General features: G+C 43.8%; 1 protein-coding gene across 2 annotated transcripts in view; it reads right to left on the reverse strand.

Moving 5' to 3' along the window:
- The window catches only part of Jazf1 (JAZF zinc finger 1), a 327436-nt gene that overhangs the window by 27375 nt on the left and 278152 nt on the right, over positions 1-21909 (reverse strand). The gene's annotated exons all lie outside the window — the stretch shown is intronic.

The raw sequence follows: 21909 nt of genomic DNA on the forward strand, positions 1-21909 counted from the left end.
AACAGTTGTGGCCTAATAAACCACACCAATCAGTCTCTAAGCAAATGACAATAAAAACAGGGGAAGCCACTTCACCACACTGCCCAAAGCCTTAGTGGAAGTGTGACGGATGACATATTCACAAGTAAGACTCCAAAGTCACCTGGTTCTTAAATTCTGCGCTGCCTGAATGGCCTTCTTGGCCAGTTTGGATGACAGTTTTTATTATAATGAACGAGGACGGACCAGACACTTCTGCCACTCCAGACAGCTGGTCCCGATGGCACCAACAGCCCTTCCTCCCCTTGTTTACAGGACAGATTATTAAGCCTGAGCAGGGCCTTCTATCTGGGTCACTTCCTCGTGTGGTAATCCCACGGAAGACCTAAAGGGCTGCTTCTGGCTTGTTTTCGGGAATCATATGCTGCAGAGGGCTGGCCAGGAAGACGTCCCAACCACCACGTAGGCTTTGTCCATGAAAGACAAAAATAGCAACAGAGGCCACCATCTCAGTGCTCTGCCACTTTTGTCCCTTCTACGGTTAGGAAGTGGTGCTTCGAACCAAACTCTGACTCTCCATATATAGTAAAGGAAGAATTTGTTTTGAATTTCAGTGTCTCATTCGCCTCGATTCTCCACTATCTGGCCCCACTTCCCTAGCCACATTTAAAAATCCCTCCAGCAGTTTTGTCCTCTGGGACCCCACAGGTAGTGCCCTCGTGGCTTGGCCCCATCCCCTGGCCCAAGCCTCCTGCATCCAGACCCTGCTCTTCTACCTTTGTCTGGTTACGTGGTGACCTTTCATGTTTGTCTTCCAGATCAATTTCAAGTTTTCTTTTTTTGGTACTGGGGATTGAACCCAGGTGAGATTAACTCCTGAGCCACATCCCCAGCCTGTTTTTAATTTTTTTTTTTTCATATTTTATTTAGAGACACAGTCTAAATTGCTTAGGGCCTCATTAAGTTGCTGAGGTTGGCTTTGGACTCAAGATCCTCCTGCCTCAGCCTCCTGAGCCACTAGGATTACAGGCATGCACTATCACACCCAGTTCAATTTTAAATTTGAAGAGGGCTTGGCTCTGTTTCGTTTCTGACTTGCAATCATAAAAACACCAGCAGTACACATGTTCTGGCGGGTTTACAAATACCCATGTTTGACGGTACATGTCATCGCTAGGTCACAGGATCATAGGAAGATATCATCCAGAGTCTGGAAAGGACCTCAGGTCTTCTGTGTCAACCTCTCCTCTTACAGAGGATTAAACTGAGGCCTGGGAGGTGATCTGTTCCAGTCACACACTCAGCAAAGGCCCAGGCAGGGAGGGAAGTCTGGCACTAGATCACCGGTGCCCCTCTAATGTCCTGCCAGGGGCTGCTGAGGTCAAACAAATGGGAAAATCAGCATTCATGAACCTGGAAACAGAGGTCACCACATCCCAGGGGCTGCTTATGAGCTGCTCAAACCCACCCAGTCCCCCAGTCTTCCCAACCTGGAAGGCCGCTTACTAGCTCATCTGAATAGGGTTCCAATGAGAAGTTCTTTCAACAACTGCAGAGAAGTTAGCAATATTGCCTACACAGCTTGGACCAAGTTCTCGTATTCCCCCAGCTGTGATTTGTGAACACAGATGCAGCTTCGTGAATATACAAAGAACATGGGGTTGAAACACTTCTCTTAAACTATCACTATAATGTGAAGGTAGAAGTGAGGTCCAGAGGGAAATAAAGGAAGGTGAACATTTCCAATGCTAAGTGCTGACATGGCTGAATGACTGAATACGGCTCCATCCTAACCTTTCATTTGTTCTAGTTTGATTTGTGATCAGCACTAAATCCAAATGGTTCATTTTTCACATTAGCCTTGGCCCAGAGACATGCAGGTGGACCTTGGAGGCAGCCCCATATGCCTGCGGGTCTGTGTCGCTGTACCTCAACCGGCGGCCAACCTCCCATCAGCTAGCTCAGTCTCTAGCTGTTCCTCCCCTCCTTCCGGCTTGCTGTGCACTGTGCAAGGAGAATGCTCCTTTTCACCCCCAGACAAACTAACGACCCTTTGTGAGTCCCCTAAGTCATATGTCATCCACAGATTTCCTACTGGAATAATCCACACGTCAGAGACTATCAAGGAAATATGTTCCAGTTACCTAAAAGAGGATTAAGGAAAAGACACTCAGCCAATCTTGGTAGCACACAAAACCATCTCTGGAATGGGCAGTGTCATCCCAGGCCAAGCCACCTGCCCAGTACGCATCTATAAATGGCCCTTTCAGACTACCTCAGAGGTATAATTTTTGAGTTTTAGCGTCCAAGAGAAATGTTCTGTAGACTGTTTCTTTTCTTTTTTTTTAAGTCAAGGTTTAGAAAGACAAACCCCAAATTCAAACTACGATGGTCTCAGTCTTTTGGGGGTGGGTTGTAGGATTACAAGTGCAAAACAGTATGTGGTTCCAATGGGTGACACTTCTTCTGTCCTAGCAGACCGAATCACTCCATCTACCTACCCACCTATCTACCATCTCAAGTGCTCTGTTCAGGATTCACTTCAAATGCAGCTGGAATACTTCTGAGGCACTAATGAGAATTGTGACAACACCGTTGCCCATGGTGCTGTTGAGGCTTTATGGTCACAGGGCGCCCAAGTCTCTGGAAGCCATCGGGTATTGTTCCATAAACTCCTTCCCCTCCAAAACCCCGTTCTTCATAGAACAAGGCCTTTCAATAATGAACAGCCGTCTGTTCCACACGGCACAGGAAAAACACGATAAACCAAGTCACAGCCTTGGCTGTAAACATATTCTTACACATAACTTCTACAACTCCGTATAAACAAAAAAAACAAGCTATTAACCACTTGCAGAACAACAACAACAAAAATGCATTGGGTTTCCTGCAATTAAGCTGCAATGTTTTATAGTGCAATTTTATTTATAACTGAAAAAAAGTAAATAAATATATAAAACGGTGAACAGACCCCTCCCCGCCAAAGGCTTTCTCTGCAAATTAACTTTGCAGTCATAAAACCTGTGCCAGCTGGAATCCCTCCCTGTGCTCCATGGCATGGGCAGCCAGAGCAGGTATATGGCCGAGAAAAAACAAAGTAGGGCATTTTCCACCTTCAGCCAGGGGATGTTAATTGAACTTTGGCAAATGTTTAAAGATTTCTCTCTCCATGTTTGAGAAAGAATTAAAAACAGTTGAGCTAGGGAAAATGAACATCTGTTACTGACTTACACTCACAACCACAATGAAAAACACTCATAATTAAAGCGATTTTGCTTCCCTGCTAGTTAGATCTGTAATCCCGGTTAAAAATATAAATGCGGAGGCTCCTTATTGTCTTTGGGGCTTTCTTCTTATGGCTGCTTGTAAAAAAAAAAAAAAAAAAAAAAAGGTCGTTTACATGGGGTTGCATTTTTTTTCTGCTGGAATAACAATATCAGGAAACAGATTTGCGTAAAAAGATAGGGGATGACAACAAAAAGTACCTACGCAATGGAGGAGCCTCGTTTTATGAAGCTATGAAACAGTAGTCAAGAAGTGCTTTATATTTGGGAGTTAAATACACTTTACAGCTGTGTAAAAAAACCAGAGCCATTCTGGGCCAAACATAAACATTCCAAAGTCTACAAGGTTTACTTATATGGAGCAACTGACTGGGCAGGTTTCTATCAACTGGGAGGGATTTGGGCTGCGCAGAACAGCCCCCAAAAAGCCTTCCACGTCAAGTCATTTCCCGTCTGACAAGCAGAAACGTTCATCAAGAAAATCAAATCTGTTTCCTACAAGGTCCTCACCCCTGACTTTTGAAATAACCTCCTCACTGATAAGCCAGGCTCCAGGCCCTGTTCTCCGGCCCATCCTTCTTCCGGCTGCTACATTAACATTCCCCCCAAACAGCTGCAATCCCTAATCTGGCTTCTCTTTGATTTCATTAATTACTTCTCTTACTTTAAATGCTCCCTACCCACAGTCACCACTTCTATGAAAAACAAATTCTTCCATCTCTTCGTGAATCCAATGCAACTAAGTCCACTGTGGTGGACACCATCACTGGACCCCGACCATCCTTGAGCTTTCTGGCTAGTTTCTGACTTGGAATCCACAATACCTATCTTACCTTCTGCCCTTCCCCGCGCTCCTCCTAGAAAACCTTTCTCAAATGCTACTTTCTTCCAGGTAAATGTTAATGGACTTATTCCCAAGTAGATGTGACTGCTTCTTATTTTGATGGTTTTAGCTCTTAGGCCTCAATTTTCTGGGGCTCGACACACTTTTCCTCCGTAACACTCCCAGCTGCCAGAGAGTAGCGATTCTTTTTAACTCACCTCTGCACTACAGCTCTCAGCACTGGATCTTTCAACAATAATCATTAGACCCAGCTGCCTGTCTGTCTTTCTTCCAGAGAGTTGGTATTGTGCTTTCTGATTCTTGTCCAATATGCTGCTGCTGAGGCAGATGTAGATTGTTGGGTGCAGTTATTATAGGGGTTGAAGGCAGATCAGCAGAATAGAGGAAGGGTCAGGGGAGACAGGGGAAGGGGAGGTACTGGGGAATGAAACTGACCAAATTATACATCCATATTGTGTGCACGTATGAATACATAACGACAAATTTGTCCACAGATATATTGCAATGTGTAATTTGGTAAAACAGATTTGCCGGGTAGGGGTTCTAATGGAATGGCCATCTTAATTAGTCTTTCTTTGGTCAGGCCAAGAGGGAATTGATTTGCCACTCATTAACACTGTTTTGGAGAAACCACACCACCCAGTGTAAGTGGACTCAACTACAGCTGGGCACAGGGCCCTGCTGCTGAAGGTCTAAGGCTACTGCCTGCAGAGGTGGAATGGGCCTTGGAATGGGCCCATGAGCTCTGGATTGGTTCCCACGCTTCAGACTCCACTGGGTGAAGGAGCTGAGCCTGGGAAACTCCCCAAGGAGAGATGAGCCGAGGGCAGAAGACTGTGATCCCCTCAGCAGAGCACAGGCTCTTCCTGAGGTTCTGGAAAAGACGTCTGAATGGTTTTCTTCCAAAGTGGCCTTGGTTCAGTACACCTCTCCCCACCCTCCCGCCCCTGCAGGAACAAAACCCAGAAGTTCTGAGGGAGCTGTGATGTTTTTCCTGGCCTCAATGCAACGGGAAGTGCCATAAATCTCTCCCAAGAAAGCCCAGGCTCATGGGATTTCCAGAACCAATCTGCCAATTTATGAGGATCGGATCGTTCAGACAGACATCTGAGCCTTAGGTCCTTATGAAAAACATTAATTTATGGGAACATTCCTGTCACTTAAGAAAGGGTTCTTCTTTCAAGGTTCTCTACTTAGTAGGACATGCCTGACATCTAGGGGAGAGCATCGAGACAGCCGCTTTCTCTCCCTTTACTTTCAGACTGACTTTGTCTGGGAACACCCGGGAGGTTCAATCGACAATGGCAGATGGGAGTGGTGTGGTGTGACACTGGCTTTGCACCTGGGCAGGAATATTGGTCACACAGCATTCAGGTCACTAAAATTGGCCTTTTAACAAGTCACTAAAATTGGCCTTTTTAACTTTTAACAGTGGGGATTGGCAACCACCACCCATGGACTGCTGTTGGCAGCCCCAAGAGCATGTGGGTGCTTCGGGAAACTCCCGATCCCCTGGATTTGTCCTGCTAGATCAGGGATGAGGGTGCATTTCTCAGGAAAGAATTTGGGAACTACTGAAACACTGTATACCATGGTAGAGGTGGCCAGTGGTTTAAGACCATGCCTTGATTATCAGAGTCCTTGATGGTAGACTGCCCCTGAGAATCCACTGCTCCCCACTCTGCTCAAGACATGACATCGCCAGCACTCGGCTGTTCCAGCCAGCAACCCTGGGCTGTGTGTGGTGGGGGTGGAAGTCTCCTCTGTCTCCAGCCTCATTTAGCTCCTGTAGGTTCTATCTCCACAGCATTCGACTTCATTCACCCAATTACCCTGGTTCTCACCGCCTTCATCCCTCCTCTGGACAACAGCAGTAATCCCTCCCCCCAGTATTCACTCAGCAGTCAAAATAATCTTTTCAAAAATGCAAAACATGCCAAGACATTCTCTTGTTTATAACCCTCCAGTGCTTTCCCTTACTTAGAAAATAGTACTACCTCTCGTCTTCTGGGCATTCCTCCCACCCATCTTACACACTCTTTTCTTCCTCTTCCTCCAAGAGGTGCTCATTCTTAAAACTCAGCTTGGATATCACTGCCTCCAAGAAGTCTCCTGTGACTCCTTACCTGAGTCTGAGCTGGGTGCTTCTTCCTGTTATGTGTCCATGGAGCGGGTCTCCATGAAAGTACTCACCACCCCATATGGAACTTACAGTCTCTGGGCTACTGGAGGTAACTCCAGTCTTTTTATCTGTCTTTCCACTCTTAGACACAAATGTCTGTTCAGTATATTGACAAGAACAGCCCTCCAAGGCCACGGTGCCACAAGCCGGTAATCCCAGGGGCTCAGGAGGCTGAGGCAGGATGTTTGCAAGTTCAAAGCCAGCCTCAGCAACTTAGCGAGGCCCTGTCTCTAAATAAAATATCAAAAAGGACTGGGGACGTAGCTCAATGGTTAAGCACCCCTGGGTACAAAAAAGAAACAAAAAAACCCTCTCTCCTAGTTATACCTGGGGAATCAATAATTATTTTAAGAGCTTGGGATGAACTGAGACCATAACTATGGAAGGACATACAATGAAGCATGTTTCTGAGTTTTCATTTTCAGGCCCTTTTTAAGAGGCAGGAGAGGGGAGCACCCAGAAGCATGCTCTGGAGAAGGGCAAATCTAGGTTAAGACCCAACCACCCAAATCTGCTGGCAGTGTGATGTGGGGCCAGTTACTGAACATTTTTTACCTTGCAGTCTTTGTCATACATAAAATGAGGATGGAGTCTGCTCAGCAAAGTGCCCAGCACATCTGGGGGCCCCATACAGTAACTCCCATTGTAATTCTTAGCCCTCCAGTGGGCTAGCCATGTACTGCTTCTTGCTAAGGTAGGCCACAGGGTCTGGCTTCAACCTGTTCCCATGACATTTGATTGAATTAATGGTAACTTCAGATTTGTTTTCTTCCTCTGGTCATCTTGGTTTTTAACGTCACTTCTGAAAAGTCAAATCTACTTGCTGGACCCCGGCATGGCTTTGGGCAGCTGATTCTGTCCCTACTTTTAGGAGTGCATATGTGCGGGGCTCCAGGGCCACGCCCTCCCCCCTGCAGGGCACACTTCCATTCACCTGTGCCATTAGCGCTACCATTGCTGCAACACTCAGGGTTTTTCTAAGCACTTGCTGTGGAAAGAACACAGGATTAGAAACCTGAATCCTTTTAATCTCTCTGTAGGTCAGTTCTGCCAGCCTAGTTTCTTAAAATGTCAAGTATTAAGTTACTTTTATCTCACTAATTAGTAATTAGCTTTGGCAAGGAAGAAAGGGGTTGGATCTTCCTAAAAAATTAATAGTAAAAATAAAATCCCAAGCAGGAGGACTGGGTTTAAAATGCAAGGATACGGCATTTTGCATTTAAGTAGCTGTTTGGATTAAAATTAAGCAGAAATCAGGAGTGGGCTGTCTCTCCTTGGGTGATGGAGTCCAGTGGGAGAGTTTCCATTCCCCTCCCAGAGAGGGGTTTGCACTGGGCGCAGAGGTCTCCACAATGCACGCTCTATACCTGCGCGCCCAGCGAGACGGCATGCGGTTTTTTTCTATTGCTGCTTTGTCGCTTGGAAATTCCAGTTAGCGATGACTTTATGGGTTTGTACGGTCTAGACAAGAGGGTTACTCTTTGGTAAAATTGCCCCTTGGGGAGGTTCCTGTGAAAATTCCCATACAACTAATTACCATGCAGAAGGGCCAGCTGCTACCGAGAGGGCGCTAGACTTTGGCAGCAGCTGCAGTTGACAGCCTGAGCTCCCAGCTTTATCACCAGCTACGTTTACTTTCTTCCCTGTCAAAACAAGGACAGGAAAGGGGAACGAGCAAGAAAATCCAACTCGAGGCAGAGGGAGCACACACACACACACACAAAAAAAATGAAGTCTACCCATTGCTCTGATGGAGACGGCCAGGACTTCTCCAGGTACCAGGGAAATAACAAGCCTTTCTCTGCTGTATATTTACACTAAGCATTTCAGCCTTTTCAGCAACTCCTGATCTTTAGAATCGAGCCTGTAAAGATACCACAGTTTGGACTGGGCACAAGCTAAAATGCTCACCCAGATGTAAGCAAGCCACAGTGGGAAAACCCAGAGGCACTACAGCTATTTTCACCTCAGCTTTTACGGGGCCAATAGAGGTAGGCGGAGGCACACCCTCCTCCAGTACTTGGAAGAATAACTGTTACCTACTCCAGGCCTGAGGTAAGAGAAAACACCTGTCTAGAAAACCTGGGATCCTGGTCAGCTGGCAAATGGCCTTTGTGGAGGGAAGTAGAGGCCAGGACTCCCAATTGTCATGTCCAATATCAAATCAACTTCTGGCAGGAGATCGCCCTCTTCAGGAAACTCTGGAGACCCACGCAGTAGCTTCTGTGCCATAGATGACCCAGCTTTGGCCCTTTATTATCTCACCCAAACACAGTGTCCTCTCCCCACGGAAGTCCTATTTGTCAGGACAGCTTGTCCTGAGATCAATAGGGCGTGGGCTGCACCTTCTCTCATTACCCTCCACTCTGCATGCCAAGTGCTGTCTACAATGTAATAACCGAGTAAACATGGGGGATTTCTACCAACAAAAGGCATTTGGAAATATTTCCTTCCTCCTTGCAGTTAAGCTCTAGGGAAGGACTTTGTGTTTGTTCTGGGGATGGAGAGTCTGGGAATGTCCAGGACCTGCAGGCCCAGAACGATTGATATGGCTTTTGTTCAGTGGATTCTCATGAAGGAGGAACCACAAACATATCACACTGTGATTATAAAAAAACACGCTCAGTATTTAGTAGTGGCTGGAGTGAAGCATGGGTCCTGTGGAGGGAATCATAGGACCCATGTGGGCACTGTTGTGCTCCACTTTAGCCACATGCCCTTGGGCCTGAGACTTTACTTGTATGGAAGGGTGAGCCTGGATCACTCATTGACTTTCAAATTTTTTTTTGACCATGATCCAGTGAAAAGTACATTTTATACCACAACTCAGAAAAAATGCCCTCCCCCCCCCGACCCCCAGTTTCCCAAAGCCAATATAGATCTTTACTAAGTGTGATGCACTCTATTTTCTCTTTCTTCCTTTCTCTCCTTTCAAAAATGCTGGTCATAGCCGGGCACGGTAGTACACGCCTATAATCCCAGCAGCTTGGGAGGCTGAGGCAGGAGGATCATAAGTTCAAAGCCAGCCTCAGCAAAAGCAAGGTGCTAAGCAACTCGGCGAGATCTTGTCTCTAAATAAAAAAATACAAAATAGGGCTGGGAATGTGACTCGGTGGCCAAGTGAGTACCCCTGAGTTCAATCCCTCGTACCCCCCCCAAAATGCTAGTCATAACTTGCAAATTAATTACATGACCCACCAGTGAGATGTGACTTCCATTTGAAAGCAGCAGCCAAGATTGTCTCTCTATAGATTTCTGGCTCTAAAATTGCATATGTGTAAAGATTTGATGCCATTTTATTCCATGTTGTTTTTCCTTTTTTTGCTTTCTCCCATTGGGAACAGTTTGGGCAGTAATGTACCTTGTGAATTCAGGGCATTAATAAATGATATCTTGTACTGTAAAGTCACCACATCACCTGCCATTCTCCTGAGAATCCTCACCACCAGGGGAGTGGTCTCTCTGACCATCACTGTAGAAGAGATGGTGAATGGAACTGGCCTCCTCCCATCCAAGTCTCTGGAATCCCTGTAATTTTGAGGCAACAAGAACTAAAACAGTTTGAGGCCTCCCATGTCTGAAGACAGGTTTTTTTTTTGAGGGGGGCAGGGAGTGGGGGTGGGGGGCAGCAACCAGGGATTGAACTCAGGGGCACTTGACCACTGAGCCACATCCGCAGCCCTATTTTGTATTTTATTTAGAAACAGGGTTTCACTGAGTTGCTTAGCACCTTGCTTTTGCTGAGGCTGGCTTTGAACTCATGATCCTCCTATCTTGGGCTCCCGAGCCGCTGGGATTATACGTGTGCACCACTGCCCCTGGCTAAGACATTACATTTTTTAAAGCTAATCTTTGTCAGTCTGCACATTCTTTCAAATATTCTGAAGACATTTGTACTGAACACAAAAGACAACCATGAAGATGGACAGCACGTCACAGCAACACTGCTGCTTTGTCACTGAATAAATTGAGGCTATTCTGAGACTTTACAGACAAGCACTCAAGAGTACCTAGAATCTACAGTTCTTTTCTGTCCACAGCATACTCAATAAGACACGTGCTTTGTTTTCTTCATAACCATATTTCACACTGACCTTGATCCCCTTAAGCCAAGCCAAGCCACAGGAAAAACAATTCTTAGAGAACCTGATTTGCTCTCTGTGTGTTCCTTGTTTCTTCAACTTATCAGACATGGTCTCTTTCCCGAGAGATTTCGAGGGGTGCTATCTGTTAGACCTTCTTTCACAAGCATCAAGAACATGGTTCAGGGGCTTAGGACTGAGCTAAGCTAACTGGCCCACATGAGAATTAAACCCACGACCTTAGCCTCATTACCGCCACACTCTGGGCACTTCCAGACCTGGAGCTCCAGTTGGCAAGCACCGTGAGCGGGGGCACATGACCTGTTGCCAGACGGCAAAGAACCAGTGTGCAGAACAGCCTCTGTTGAGGCTCATCCTCTTTAAATGAGAACAATCAATGGCAAATATTAATTGGGCATCTAAGTCACACTATGGTTTATTAGGTTAATACATTCAGAACACTTTCCAGACAAGAACTTGATATCGTTACAAAGGAGCTACAAATTGCCGTCTTCTAGAGGACGAAGAAAGAGGCAAAACCTACTGAGAAAATATCCACTCACTCTTCAGCCATGTCATCTTTCCAAAATCCACTAGCGTATAATAGAAAACACAGACGAGTGAACAAATTCTGGGAGGTTGTGAGATGCTATTTTTAAGAGGCACGGTTACTGCAAAGATGAAGCTACTTTCAAGTTTATATATAGCATAATTCATTTTCCAGTTTACCCTTGGTGCTTGACAGAATTAAAATGACAATGTTCATCAGTGTGCCACATTTATAGCTTTAGCTAACGGTCTCCCACGTGGCAAAGAACAAGCTTTCTAGTCTTGGCAAACCTTTTGCTTTGGACGATGTCAGGAAATAGAAATTTGTTGAGATGCAAAACAGGGAGGGGAAAAAATCCTTTTTAGAATATTTATTACTTATTCATTTTAGGAGACAGGGTTCTACAGACTTCCATCTTTCCTTGGTTTTGGTGGAGGGTTAGTTCTAGGACACCTCCTTCCCCATGGAAACCAAACCTGCAGGTGCTTGAGTTCTATAAAATGGTATAGTATTTGCATATCACCTACCCACATGCTCCCATATATTTTAAATAGGCTCTAGGTTACTTATAACACCCAGTACAATGTAAATTGTTGTTATACTGTGTTGCTTACAGAAATGAGGACAAGGAAAGAAGCCTGTTACTTGTTGAGGGCAGATGCAACATTTTTTCTCCCAGAATATTTTTGATCTGTGGTGGGTTGACTCCAAGAATGCAGAATCCAGGGCTATGGACGATGACTGTACTGACACATGTGAACTATACTCTATTGAACTTTTTATTTACTACTTACAGGTCAAGTACCATGTACTAGTTACTGATGGTGTATTTAAAAACCCAATTTTTATACTTGCAGTTGCTTTATAATTTTTATGATTTGCATGTTCAAAAAAGGCTTATTTACCTTCCAGAAGAAACCAGTCCCCCAGAAGGAGTTGTGCTGCCCAGTAGTGGTGGCAGTAGCCCATCCAGTCCTTCAAAACCAACTCTGGACAAGGTCCCCTGGGCAGCTCAGTTGTAGCCGACTTGTAACATTTTAATTTAATGCTTTTGAACATTAACCATTTGTCAAATTCTGTAGTCTTAATAATTTTCTTTTGCACATAACAATTCATATTCTAAATTATATTCACAGATTCCAGAAACCAAATGGCTTTAATTTAACATTTGTTTCATAAAGTGCTCCTTTTGCAGGACAGTGAAATGCTATTCATAGTATCTAAGTGCTCAGTCAAAATTAATTGCATTGAGGTGAATTTTAGGGAGACTTATAATAATGATCTAGAACTTCATGGAATATTAGAAAGTAACCATCTAAGAGGATGGGGAACTGTTCTAGACACAGGGTCATGATTGTGTCCCAAAAACATCTTTCCAAATTGCCTGCCTGGCATCTGTCCCCATGATTACCAGTGCATTGGACTTCAGCCCAGGTGACACCCAACAGTTGTGCCTACAGGAAGAAATCCCTTTTTGTTGGGAAAGGCAAGACCAGAGTCTTCCATTCTTGAATTTAAGATTCTATGCAACTGTTTTCAACATTAAGATTTTTTTTTTCCCCCACCGACACAGGGTCTCCCTATGTTGAAAAGCTGGCCTTCAATCCTGGGCTCAAGTGATCCTCTTGCCTCAGGCTCCCAAGTAGCTGGGACTACAGATGTGTGTCACCACACCTACCTGATGAGAATCCTAACTATGCAGCAAACGTTAGAGAGCTCAAACTATGTCACATGGAAAGCACCATATTCACCATTTTCCAAAGAGAAACCTGTCTTACTCTTTATTTTTTCTTGTTATTCAAAAATTTTGGTAACGTTAAAATATGCATCTACTTAAAAACTATAACTCCACCGAGACTCAGATGGGAAGGAAATGTCTTTAGCAGTAGACAATGGCCGGGATGGACTAGCTACTTCATTCAACATCTCTGAAAGTGACTTGTCCTTGGCCTATAACCACTCGACACACCTTGGACACCTTAAAAAAAAACCTGAAAACTTAATAACTGAGTACCAGGAAAAAAAAAATGCAGTGCGTCGTGGTATTAGCAAATGTCAAAATCATATAGCAGTCTGTTCCCCAACCAACTTCAATTTCTCATGAGTGATTTTAAGTGTGTGTTTTCATACCAAATACAGCCAGAATTGTGTGGTTTAAAAAAAAAACAACATATCCAGCAGAGTATGAAATACATCTTTGATCTGATAAGATCAACTCAACTTATTATATAAATTAATGTCAGGACCCAGTTTTCCAAGGAGGAACTATGTAAGTTTGTTAGCAAGGTGCTAAAAGTGCACAACCAGAAACCTTTCGTCCCTGGCACCAGAAAGTTTCCAGCAATCTAAGTTTCCCCTTCCTGTCAAATATCACCTCCTTTTTTAGTATATTTCCAAGAAATCTGAGCAAAGTTGTGTGACAGGAGTGATGAGATTCTGTACCTTGATTGTCTTTTGAGCAAAACCAAATTAGCTTAAAGCTTTCTCGTTTTTGTTTTGTTTTTTTTTTTTTTTCTTTTTCAGATTCTTTCTCTAATGCTATGCAGCTGGGTGTGCCTGGGGATCATTTTATTGTTAAAACTGGAGCCACATGGAAAAGACATTAAAATAAGTTTGCTGCCGTGATACCCACAAAGATGAAAGGGCTTCTCTAGTTTTAATGTGCTGTGTTTTTCGACAGTTGGGATGGGGCGGGGGGCGGGGGGGGGGAAGAAAAGGGCTCTTGGAATCATACACACTTGGCAGGTCTGCGAATCCGTCAGGTGTTAACTCGGCACCACCTTCACATCAGAGGTGCATGGAAGCACTGAGGCTGGCTGTTTATTCGTGTTTTCAGTAGAATCCACACTATTTTCCAGGTTCCAAGATGTCACTCTCTCTACCACTCAGATTTCAGTTCTGGGTCTTGCTTCCAAAGGAAAATTATTGGGAAGTGTGTACTGATGGAAGCTGGCATAGGAGTGAGCTCTGGACCTTGGCTTAAAAAGATGGCATTCTTCCTTGGAGTAAGAGGTGTCAGCAGCACAGTGTTAACACGTGCCCTTTAAAACAACTTTATCTTGGGATCTTTCTGGATCTTTTTTTGGCCAGTGTACAGACCCCTGCTGTGACCTGCCTCCCCCACCCCCCCCCAAAAAAAAAAAAAAACCAAGCAAATAAGATCTAGGGCCAAAACCTTGACTAACTGTATTTCCAGAGGTAGGTGAAATATGGCTGTAAAGGACTTCAGGATGTCTAGTTGGAATTCTTAAGAGTGGACATATTTTTATTGGATTTGATTAAATAATAACACAGGACTAGTGCGAATAAAATTTAGGTTTATAATCAACTGTAAATGGTTAGGTATGGTAGCATCACTTTGCACAGAAAAGCACTGTTAAAATGGTAGGCCTTGGGGCTGGGGCTGTAGCTCAGTGGTTGAGCACTTGCCTTGTATACATGAGGCACTGGGTTCTGGGTTCGATCCTCAGCACCACATACAAAAATAAATATAAAATAAAGATTTTTTTTTTTTAAATGGTAGGCCTCAAAAATCTTCTAGCCAGGCATGGTGTCAAAGGCCTTTAATCCCAGTGGCTCTGGAGGCTGAGACAGAAGGATTGCCAGTTCAAAGCCAGCCTCAGCAAAAGTGAGGTGCTAAGTAACTCAGTGAGACCCTGTCTCTAAATAAAATACAAAACAAGGTTGTGGATGTGAATCAATGGTCAAGTGCCCCCAGGTTCAATTTCCTGTAACTCCCTGCCCCCTCTGGAAAAAAAATTCTATTACAAGTTAAGTTAGGGACACTCTCTGGTTAGCACAGAGATTAAACAAGATAATAAACCGCCATGCTGTGCTAGTTTCAGAGGATTGCTTAACATGGGGGGAAACCTGAACCTTTTCGCTTTCTTTCTTGTAAAATCCTCAGCATAATGAACTACTCCTTATCTCATGGCAAACAAAATAATTTTGACATGGGAAACAAAATAATTTTGACACGGGAATCCCTGGGTGCTATAATGTTCTATGAAACACTGAGTCATTAATGAACTCGTCACTGTGTTGTAAGAAAGCTGGGCATCTAGCTCTGATTGTTTCCCCTTTCCCGACTTCCCTCTTCTCTCTCTCTTGCCTTATTTAATATGGATTATAATTATTTACCCATGCTACTGGGTAAATAATTAGTGTTCCTAAGTGAATCCTTAGTGTTCCTAAGCTAAGAAGGGAATCGATTCTGCTTACTGTCTTTCTTCAATGGAGAGGAAATTCCAGAGATTTTCATACTTAAACTATAACATACATTCACTTCCTTTGTTTATAGCAAGTAGCAGGAAAAGCTATTTACTAGTTCAACTTCAGGTGGAAGTTGTAGAGTCCTGTTCCTTAATTTTGCCGAGGTCACCACTTTTTGCTGAGCTAACATTCATCTATGGTGAAACACACAGCTCTTAAATGTATAATTCGGAGAGCCTGCATATTCGTGCAGCCAGTATACCAGTCGAGATACAGAATTTACCTATCACTCCACAAAGTTCTCTGTCTATGCCACACTCCCCAATCCCCAGGCAACCACTGATGTGACTTCTATCACCACAGACGGGGATGCCTATTCCTGAAATATTCCATATATTCTGTCTTGCTCTCTTTTTGCTCAGCTTGTTTTTGAGATTCCTGTGGGTGTGCACAGTGTGTGTGTATGAGAGTATTTGTTTGATGTTTTTACCTGAGGAGAGACCTCCTGCACAGTTTGGGGCTACTGTGAATCAAGCTGCTGTGTTCATCCTTGTGTCATTTGTGGATATATGTTATCATTTCTCTTGGGTAAATGCCTAGAGTGGGACCGCAAGGTCAATACCACTCCGTTCTGTAGCTCTGCAGAAGCTGTGATGACCTCTGTCAGTCTCGCCCTCCTCAGCTACGTAGAGGGACAATGACATCTGCTGGCCTCTCTCCTTGGAGCATTCTCTTCTTGGAAAGGATGGCAGGGACGTGCAGAAATGGTATGGTCAAAACCTATCTGGTCCTAAAGACCTTGAGATACCTTTATATGGCATCTTGACCTCAGTATAGATCATAGCAATGAGTTGTCCATCTCTTTCACAGGTTAAAGGGAAACTGAAATGAAAGTGGGTGCAGCGAGGGGCCCTTCCTTCCACGCTGTGGTGGCTGGGCCTGTGTGGGCACATCCTTCAATGAGAGGGGGACAGGGCGTGCAGGTGTGCAAATCTGCTAGAAACACCCAGAGTTTCCATCCTGAGCACTTTGAATTCCTACAGTTAACGGGGTTATTGCTGCCTTTACTAAAACAGGACATAAAAAATCTATAAACTGGCTAAGTCTTAACTTCCACCACCTTTGGTCATGAAGTAGTTAATAAATAGTGCCACTCCCCAATCCCATTTTAAAACAGAGTTGTCTTTTCAGAGTTAGATTTTAAGACTTTTTTTCTCGACTGATTAGGCCCTTATCAGATACATGGTTTTACAAATATTTTCTCCTATTTTATGGTCTGTCTTCTCAATTTTTAGATAGTGTCTTTTAAAGTACAAAGTTTTTAGGTGTTTGTTTCAGTAATGGGGATTGAACCCAGGGCCTCACACATGCTAGGCAAGCTTTTTACCAAGAGCTACATACCCAGCCCATTATATTTTATAAGACAAGGTATCACTAAGTTGCCCAGGCTGGCCTCAAATTTGTGACCCTCCTTCCTCAGCCTCTGGAGTCACTGGGATTACAGGTGTGTGCTACTTCTCCTGACAATGAAAGTTTTTAGTTTTGATGAAGCCCAAATTGTCCCTTTTTCTTTTGTCACAAACTCTTTAGATGCAATGTCAGCATCTGTTCTGAAAAGGAGAGGATAAGGCCTTCTTTCCCCTTCAATGTGCCCATGGATAGAGCAGGTCTTTAGCAGATACGACCTGCAACACGCATTCCCAGAATCGGCCTTCTCTGAGGTCTGTGCAGACAAAAAATAAACATGTATAAGCAGTCCCAGCCAGGGCTGGTGAAATACTGTCTGCCCAAAAGAACAGGATTCAGTTAAGAGCAAAAAATATCTTCTTTCACGAGTGTGTATACTACTTCAAAAAGTCCTCACTAGCTGGTCATGGTGGCTCATGCCTGTAATCCCAGTAGCTCAGGAGCCCGAGTTCTGTAGTCCCAGTGGCCCAAGACTCTGAGGCACGAGGATTGCAAGTTCAAGGCCAGCCTTAGCAACTTAGCAAGGACCTAAAGAACATAATGAGATCCTATCTCAAAAATGATAACTAAAAAGGGATAAGGATGTGACTCAGTAGTTAAGTATCCCTGGGTTCAATCCCAAGTACCAAAAAAAAAGAAGTCCTCACTAGTCTTGAAAGCAGCAGCCATAGCCACCACTGACAGCCAGTAGGAAGCAGAGTAGCTCTGCTTGAGCTGATGTCCCTTCTGAACTGGAGGTTCAAGTATAGAGGGTGTTAACACAAGAAGTTGTTCCCAGACATGTCCTCAATCATTAACCTCACTCTGGGGCAGACATGGCTGCCCCTGCACAGTTGAGGAAACTAAGGCTTAGAAGGGCTCTAGGCCATCTGTCTGCCACGTAGCAGAACTATACTCATCTGAGGTCACTTTACCTCCATGCTCCCAGAGCTCTGAAGGTCGACCTGGAACTCTCAAGATTTATATACCACCATTTGTCAACCCATTAAGGTCTGCTCACTAATACTCTAAGCTGATACTCCATAGTGATCATGGGCTATAAAACTGTCCAAGTCACTTTCTCTCCAGTATCACCTTATTCCAACTTCTTTGGCACTTACATTTGCCTTATAATGATGTAAGACATTTCTTGAACCTTATAGCAGCACGGAAACAGCATGGAGAGAATAATCCTGTGTGTACCTCTACCATGTCTCACTGATCATTGGTGCTGGTGACGGTCCCGTGTGTACACATCACGTTTGCTCGCTCTCCTACATGTGTTCAACCTGCACCTGCTAAGGAATACGAGTGTTAACTCTCGAGGGCTAGGCTTCATGCTTTTCTGCATCCCTGATACCTGGTACAAGGCCTTGTAACAAAATTGATGCTCAATAAATCATGTAGAGTGAACAGGTCCTGATGCTGGGAAATACCAGAAACCGGGAGAGTTGTTTAATTGAGTCTCAACTACTTTGTCTTTAAAGTGGGGTAATGAGGCTTGCCCTGTGTCCCATTGAGTGTTTATAATGATCAGAAGACATGGTGAAGGAGAAGACTTTTGCACAGTATAAGGTGTTATAAAGAAATAATCTAGTATTACTTATTATTACCATAGATCACCATTGACTTAATTGTTTTCTTTATATCGAGAAAACATTTTTTGAGGGAAGGTGTCTTATAACTGGTAGTGGTACATAGTAGTAATAAAATACATGAGACGCTTTCCTGGTTGGAGCAGTGAGAAGAGGCTAAACACAGAAGATGCTGGGCAAGCAGAATAAGCTGAAAGACTAGACTGGGCTAAAGGTCTTGTTAGCCAATCTAGAAAGTAGATAAAAGGACAACACAGAGAACAAGGCAGTGCATAAAGACACAAGCAGGCACACCAAAGGTCAGGAAGGGGTCTGTAGTGACCCTGAATCCAAGGCAAGAAGGACATCAGCACCATCTAGGCATTCTCCAGCTACAAGACACAGCATTTATACGAAAAGGGAATGCAAATCAAGACTGTACTCTTTTTAATTTTTTAGTTTTTGTAGTTGCAGACGGACAGAATACCTTTATTTTATTTGTTATGCAGTGCTAAGGATCAAACTCAGTGCCTCACATGTGCTAGGCGAGCTCTTTGCTACTGAGCCACGCCCCAGTCCCAAGACTGTACCCTTAACAGGAAGATTTTAGGAAATGTTTTCTAGGTGCCATCCTGACATTCAACTCTTTAGGGCAGAACCTGTTAGAAATACCAAACTACAGCCTCAGGAGTCTGTAAGTAGATCACAATGAGAAATCACAAAACATGCTGATCCCAAGAATACCTAAGAAATATTAAAAAAAAAAAAAAAAATCTAGATTGAAGCTAAGCCCTACTTTCTACTACTCAAGAAAGCATGCCTTCCTATCTTACAAATGAAATTTCCTACAAGGTAACTGTATCTTCTGACCCAGGGTCGCACCTTGAATATGGAACTTGGAAGAGTGAATTTAGGAGGCAGAAATGTGAAATATTATTTATAACCTGGCAAAGAAAGTGACTGGAACCACATTAGTCAAGTCAAATAAGCTGATCTCTGTAACTAAAGGTAAAATAACATTCTGAACATTGAAAAATGTACACAATCAAAACTGTACATGGTAGGGGTTTAAGAAACCATTTCCTCTGCTAATTTTTGATGTTTACATGGAATGTTCCCTCAAGCAGCAAATAACTTACCAATGATCTTGACAGACCAAAAATGATACATCTGTACCACAACATAAATTAATCCTCTCAGTTGGAAATTGCTAAAATAGTAAGGTGTCATAAAGATTTCTTTGCGTCTGAAGGAAAGGAAATGATTCCATTTCTTCCAAACATTCTTACATGAAAAATAATAAACTCTCACTTTAAAGTGTCTTTCTTTTCATGGGGTTCTGAGGTGCCCGTAACTAATTGGGGCAGTCCTGTTTATCTGGTGTTGGACATGAGTCAGTCCACATTACTTACCTCAGGTAGGAAATACATCCAGTTTGAGACTCCCCCCCCCCCACCCCGTTCATATTCATATGAACCAACACTACAGAAATACACAGAAAAGAGGATCGCAGCAACGCGTTGCGCTCTCAAAACCTTCTTCTCTTTCACTCCTTAGATTTTCACAAGAAATGTTACCCAAAGATCCCGGAAAGTCATTCTTCACAAAATAAAATATATGGAATGCTGGATTTATACACATGCAATTAACATTTTGCACTTACACAAAACTCTCTATAATGGGTATAATCGGTGTGTTACACAACTGTCCATGGCTGGAACAAATACCAAAGATGATTAATTTATAAAGGGAAAAGGTTTATTTTGGTTTGTGGTTTCAGTCCATGATCAGGTGGCCCAACTGCTTTCAGGACCCCGGTGGCAGGGCAGCCCAATACGGTGGGGACTATGGCATGGCGAAACCATTCACCTCAGGGCAGGAGGCCAAAGAGAAAGAGGAAGGGATGGAGATCCCCGGATCCTTCTGTGTGGGCACACCCCCATGACCTAAAGTGTCCCACTAGACCCCACCTCTTCAAGTTTCCACCACCTCCTGAGAGTGCCAAGCTGGCAACTGAGCCTTGAACACCTGGCTTTTGGGGGCCACTAATGCCATTTGTAAAGGAAAGCGTTGATTTGTGAGGGGGGGGGCTCAGATCATTCTGCTTCCCACACCTATCCTATCTTTAAAATGCTCAGTCTTGATTGAATATAGGGTGCCTCAACCTTGAGTCCCTGAGTGCCCCGTAGAAAAAAGAGGTCCCCCAATAAGAGCAGCTAAATTTGGGGAACTTAGTAAATTCCCCCTCTTTGGATCTGAAATGTCCCCCGAAGGCTTTGTGCTGAAGACTTGTCACCAGTCTGTGGCGCTATTGGGAGGTGGTGGGGTCTTTAGAAGGTGGGGTCTACTGGAAGGAAGTGAGGTCACTGGGATATGCCTTGGAAGGGGATATTGGAACTCTGACCCCTCCTCCCTCTCTCTTCCCAACCTCCTTGAGGTAGCAGCTCTGCTTGCCCATGTGCTCCCCACCAGGTTCTCCCTGACCCCAGGCCCAAGTGATGGGGCTAAGCAACCACAGACTGAAACCTCTGGAACCGAGAGTCAAAATAAAATTTTCCTTTTTTAGTTGATTTCCCTCAGGTATTTTGTCATAGCATCAGAAAGCTGACAAACTCACTCCCCTTAAGAGAATAACAGTGTATATTAAAGCCCAGCATTAAAGAAACTTGCTTAACTCTGCTTAATGCAATATCTTCCCAAACTATGAGGAAATCCTTTTCCGCAACTAATATTATGTGCAATTAACATTTTAAAACACATTTTGAGAAATATTAATGTGGTCACCTCCTTTGATGGGAGATGGATAAAAAGAAATATATAAACTGTAAGAGAAAACCATTGATGGAGTGATGCTAAGGAGATGATGGTGTGATCATTAGTGGCTTATTTTAGAATCAACTGGAATCTCTAATAAGACCCATGATGCACTAGGCCCTGCTACCTCCTCTACCACCTCCTATACCCTGGCCTTTGGGCCTGCTCTTGGCCCTGCCAGGCTTCCCCACACCACACAGCCTTTGCATAAGGCAACCCTCTTGGTTAGCATGCTTCTTCTTTCCCATGCTTCTTTCCTTCCCTCCTTATGTATTTCAGTCCCATTTACCTTTCCAGGGAAGCTTCTCTCTGGAGGCACTCATGGTGACAATGTTATATATATATATTTTTTGTTTTTATTCAATTAATAGCTTTTGTTTTTATTCAATTATATTCCTACTCAGTGAAGGGAAATCATTGTCTGCCTCTCAGGACAAAGAAGAGGGACCTTCCTAGCCTCTTCCACCATCTTTATGCACTTCTGCTGGGAAGAACCAGCAACTTAATAGCTATGAATGGGGAAGAAGAACTCAGTGTGCTTAGCTCAGGGGAAGTTTGGGAAATAAGTGGAATTCGGGGCAGACGTGCCAAGAAGCCACTTGTCACAGGTCTAAGCTCCATCCTGTAGTTCAGTCTTATGCACTGAGATGATATTTTCATCTTTGATACCAACTCTCGCTTTATTTTTTAATCACTTCCACCTTTGGGAGGCTGCCAATATCTTCCATGAGGTATAAGACAGAGAGGAGCCCCTCTGCTCCTACTGCGGCTCTGTGTCTGGACATTCTAAATGTAGTTTAATTCCTAATCACTTTCTAATAAAAAAAAAAAAAACTGCAAAAACAGGAAGATGGTATAAGGAACCTCCACGTACCCATCACTCAGCTTCAACAGTAACCAACATGTGGCTATCTGGGTTCATGTAGTACTTCACCCGAATAA

This window comes from Marmota flaviventris, chromosome 1, assembly GCF_047511675.1.
Source record: "Marmota flaviventris isolate mMarFla1 chromosome 1, mMarFla1.hap1, whole genome shotgun sequence".
NCBI lineage: Eukaryota > Metazoa > Chordata > Mammalia > Rodentia > Sciuridae > Marmota > Marmota flaviventris.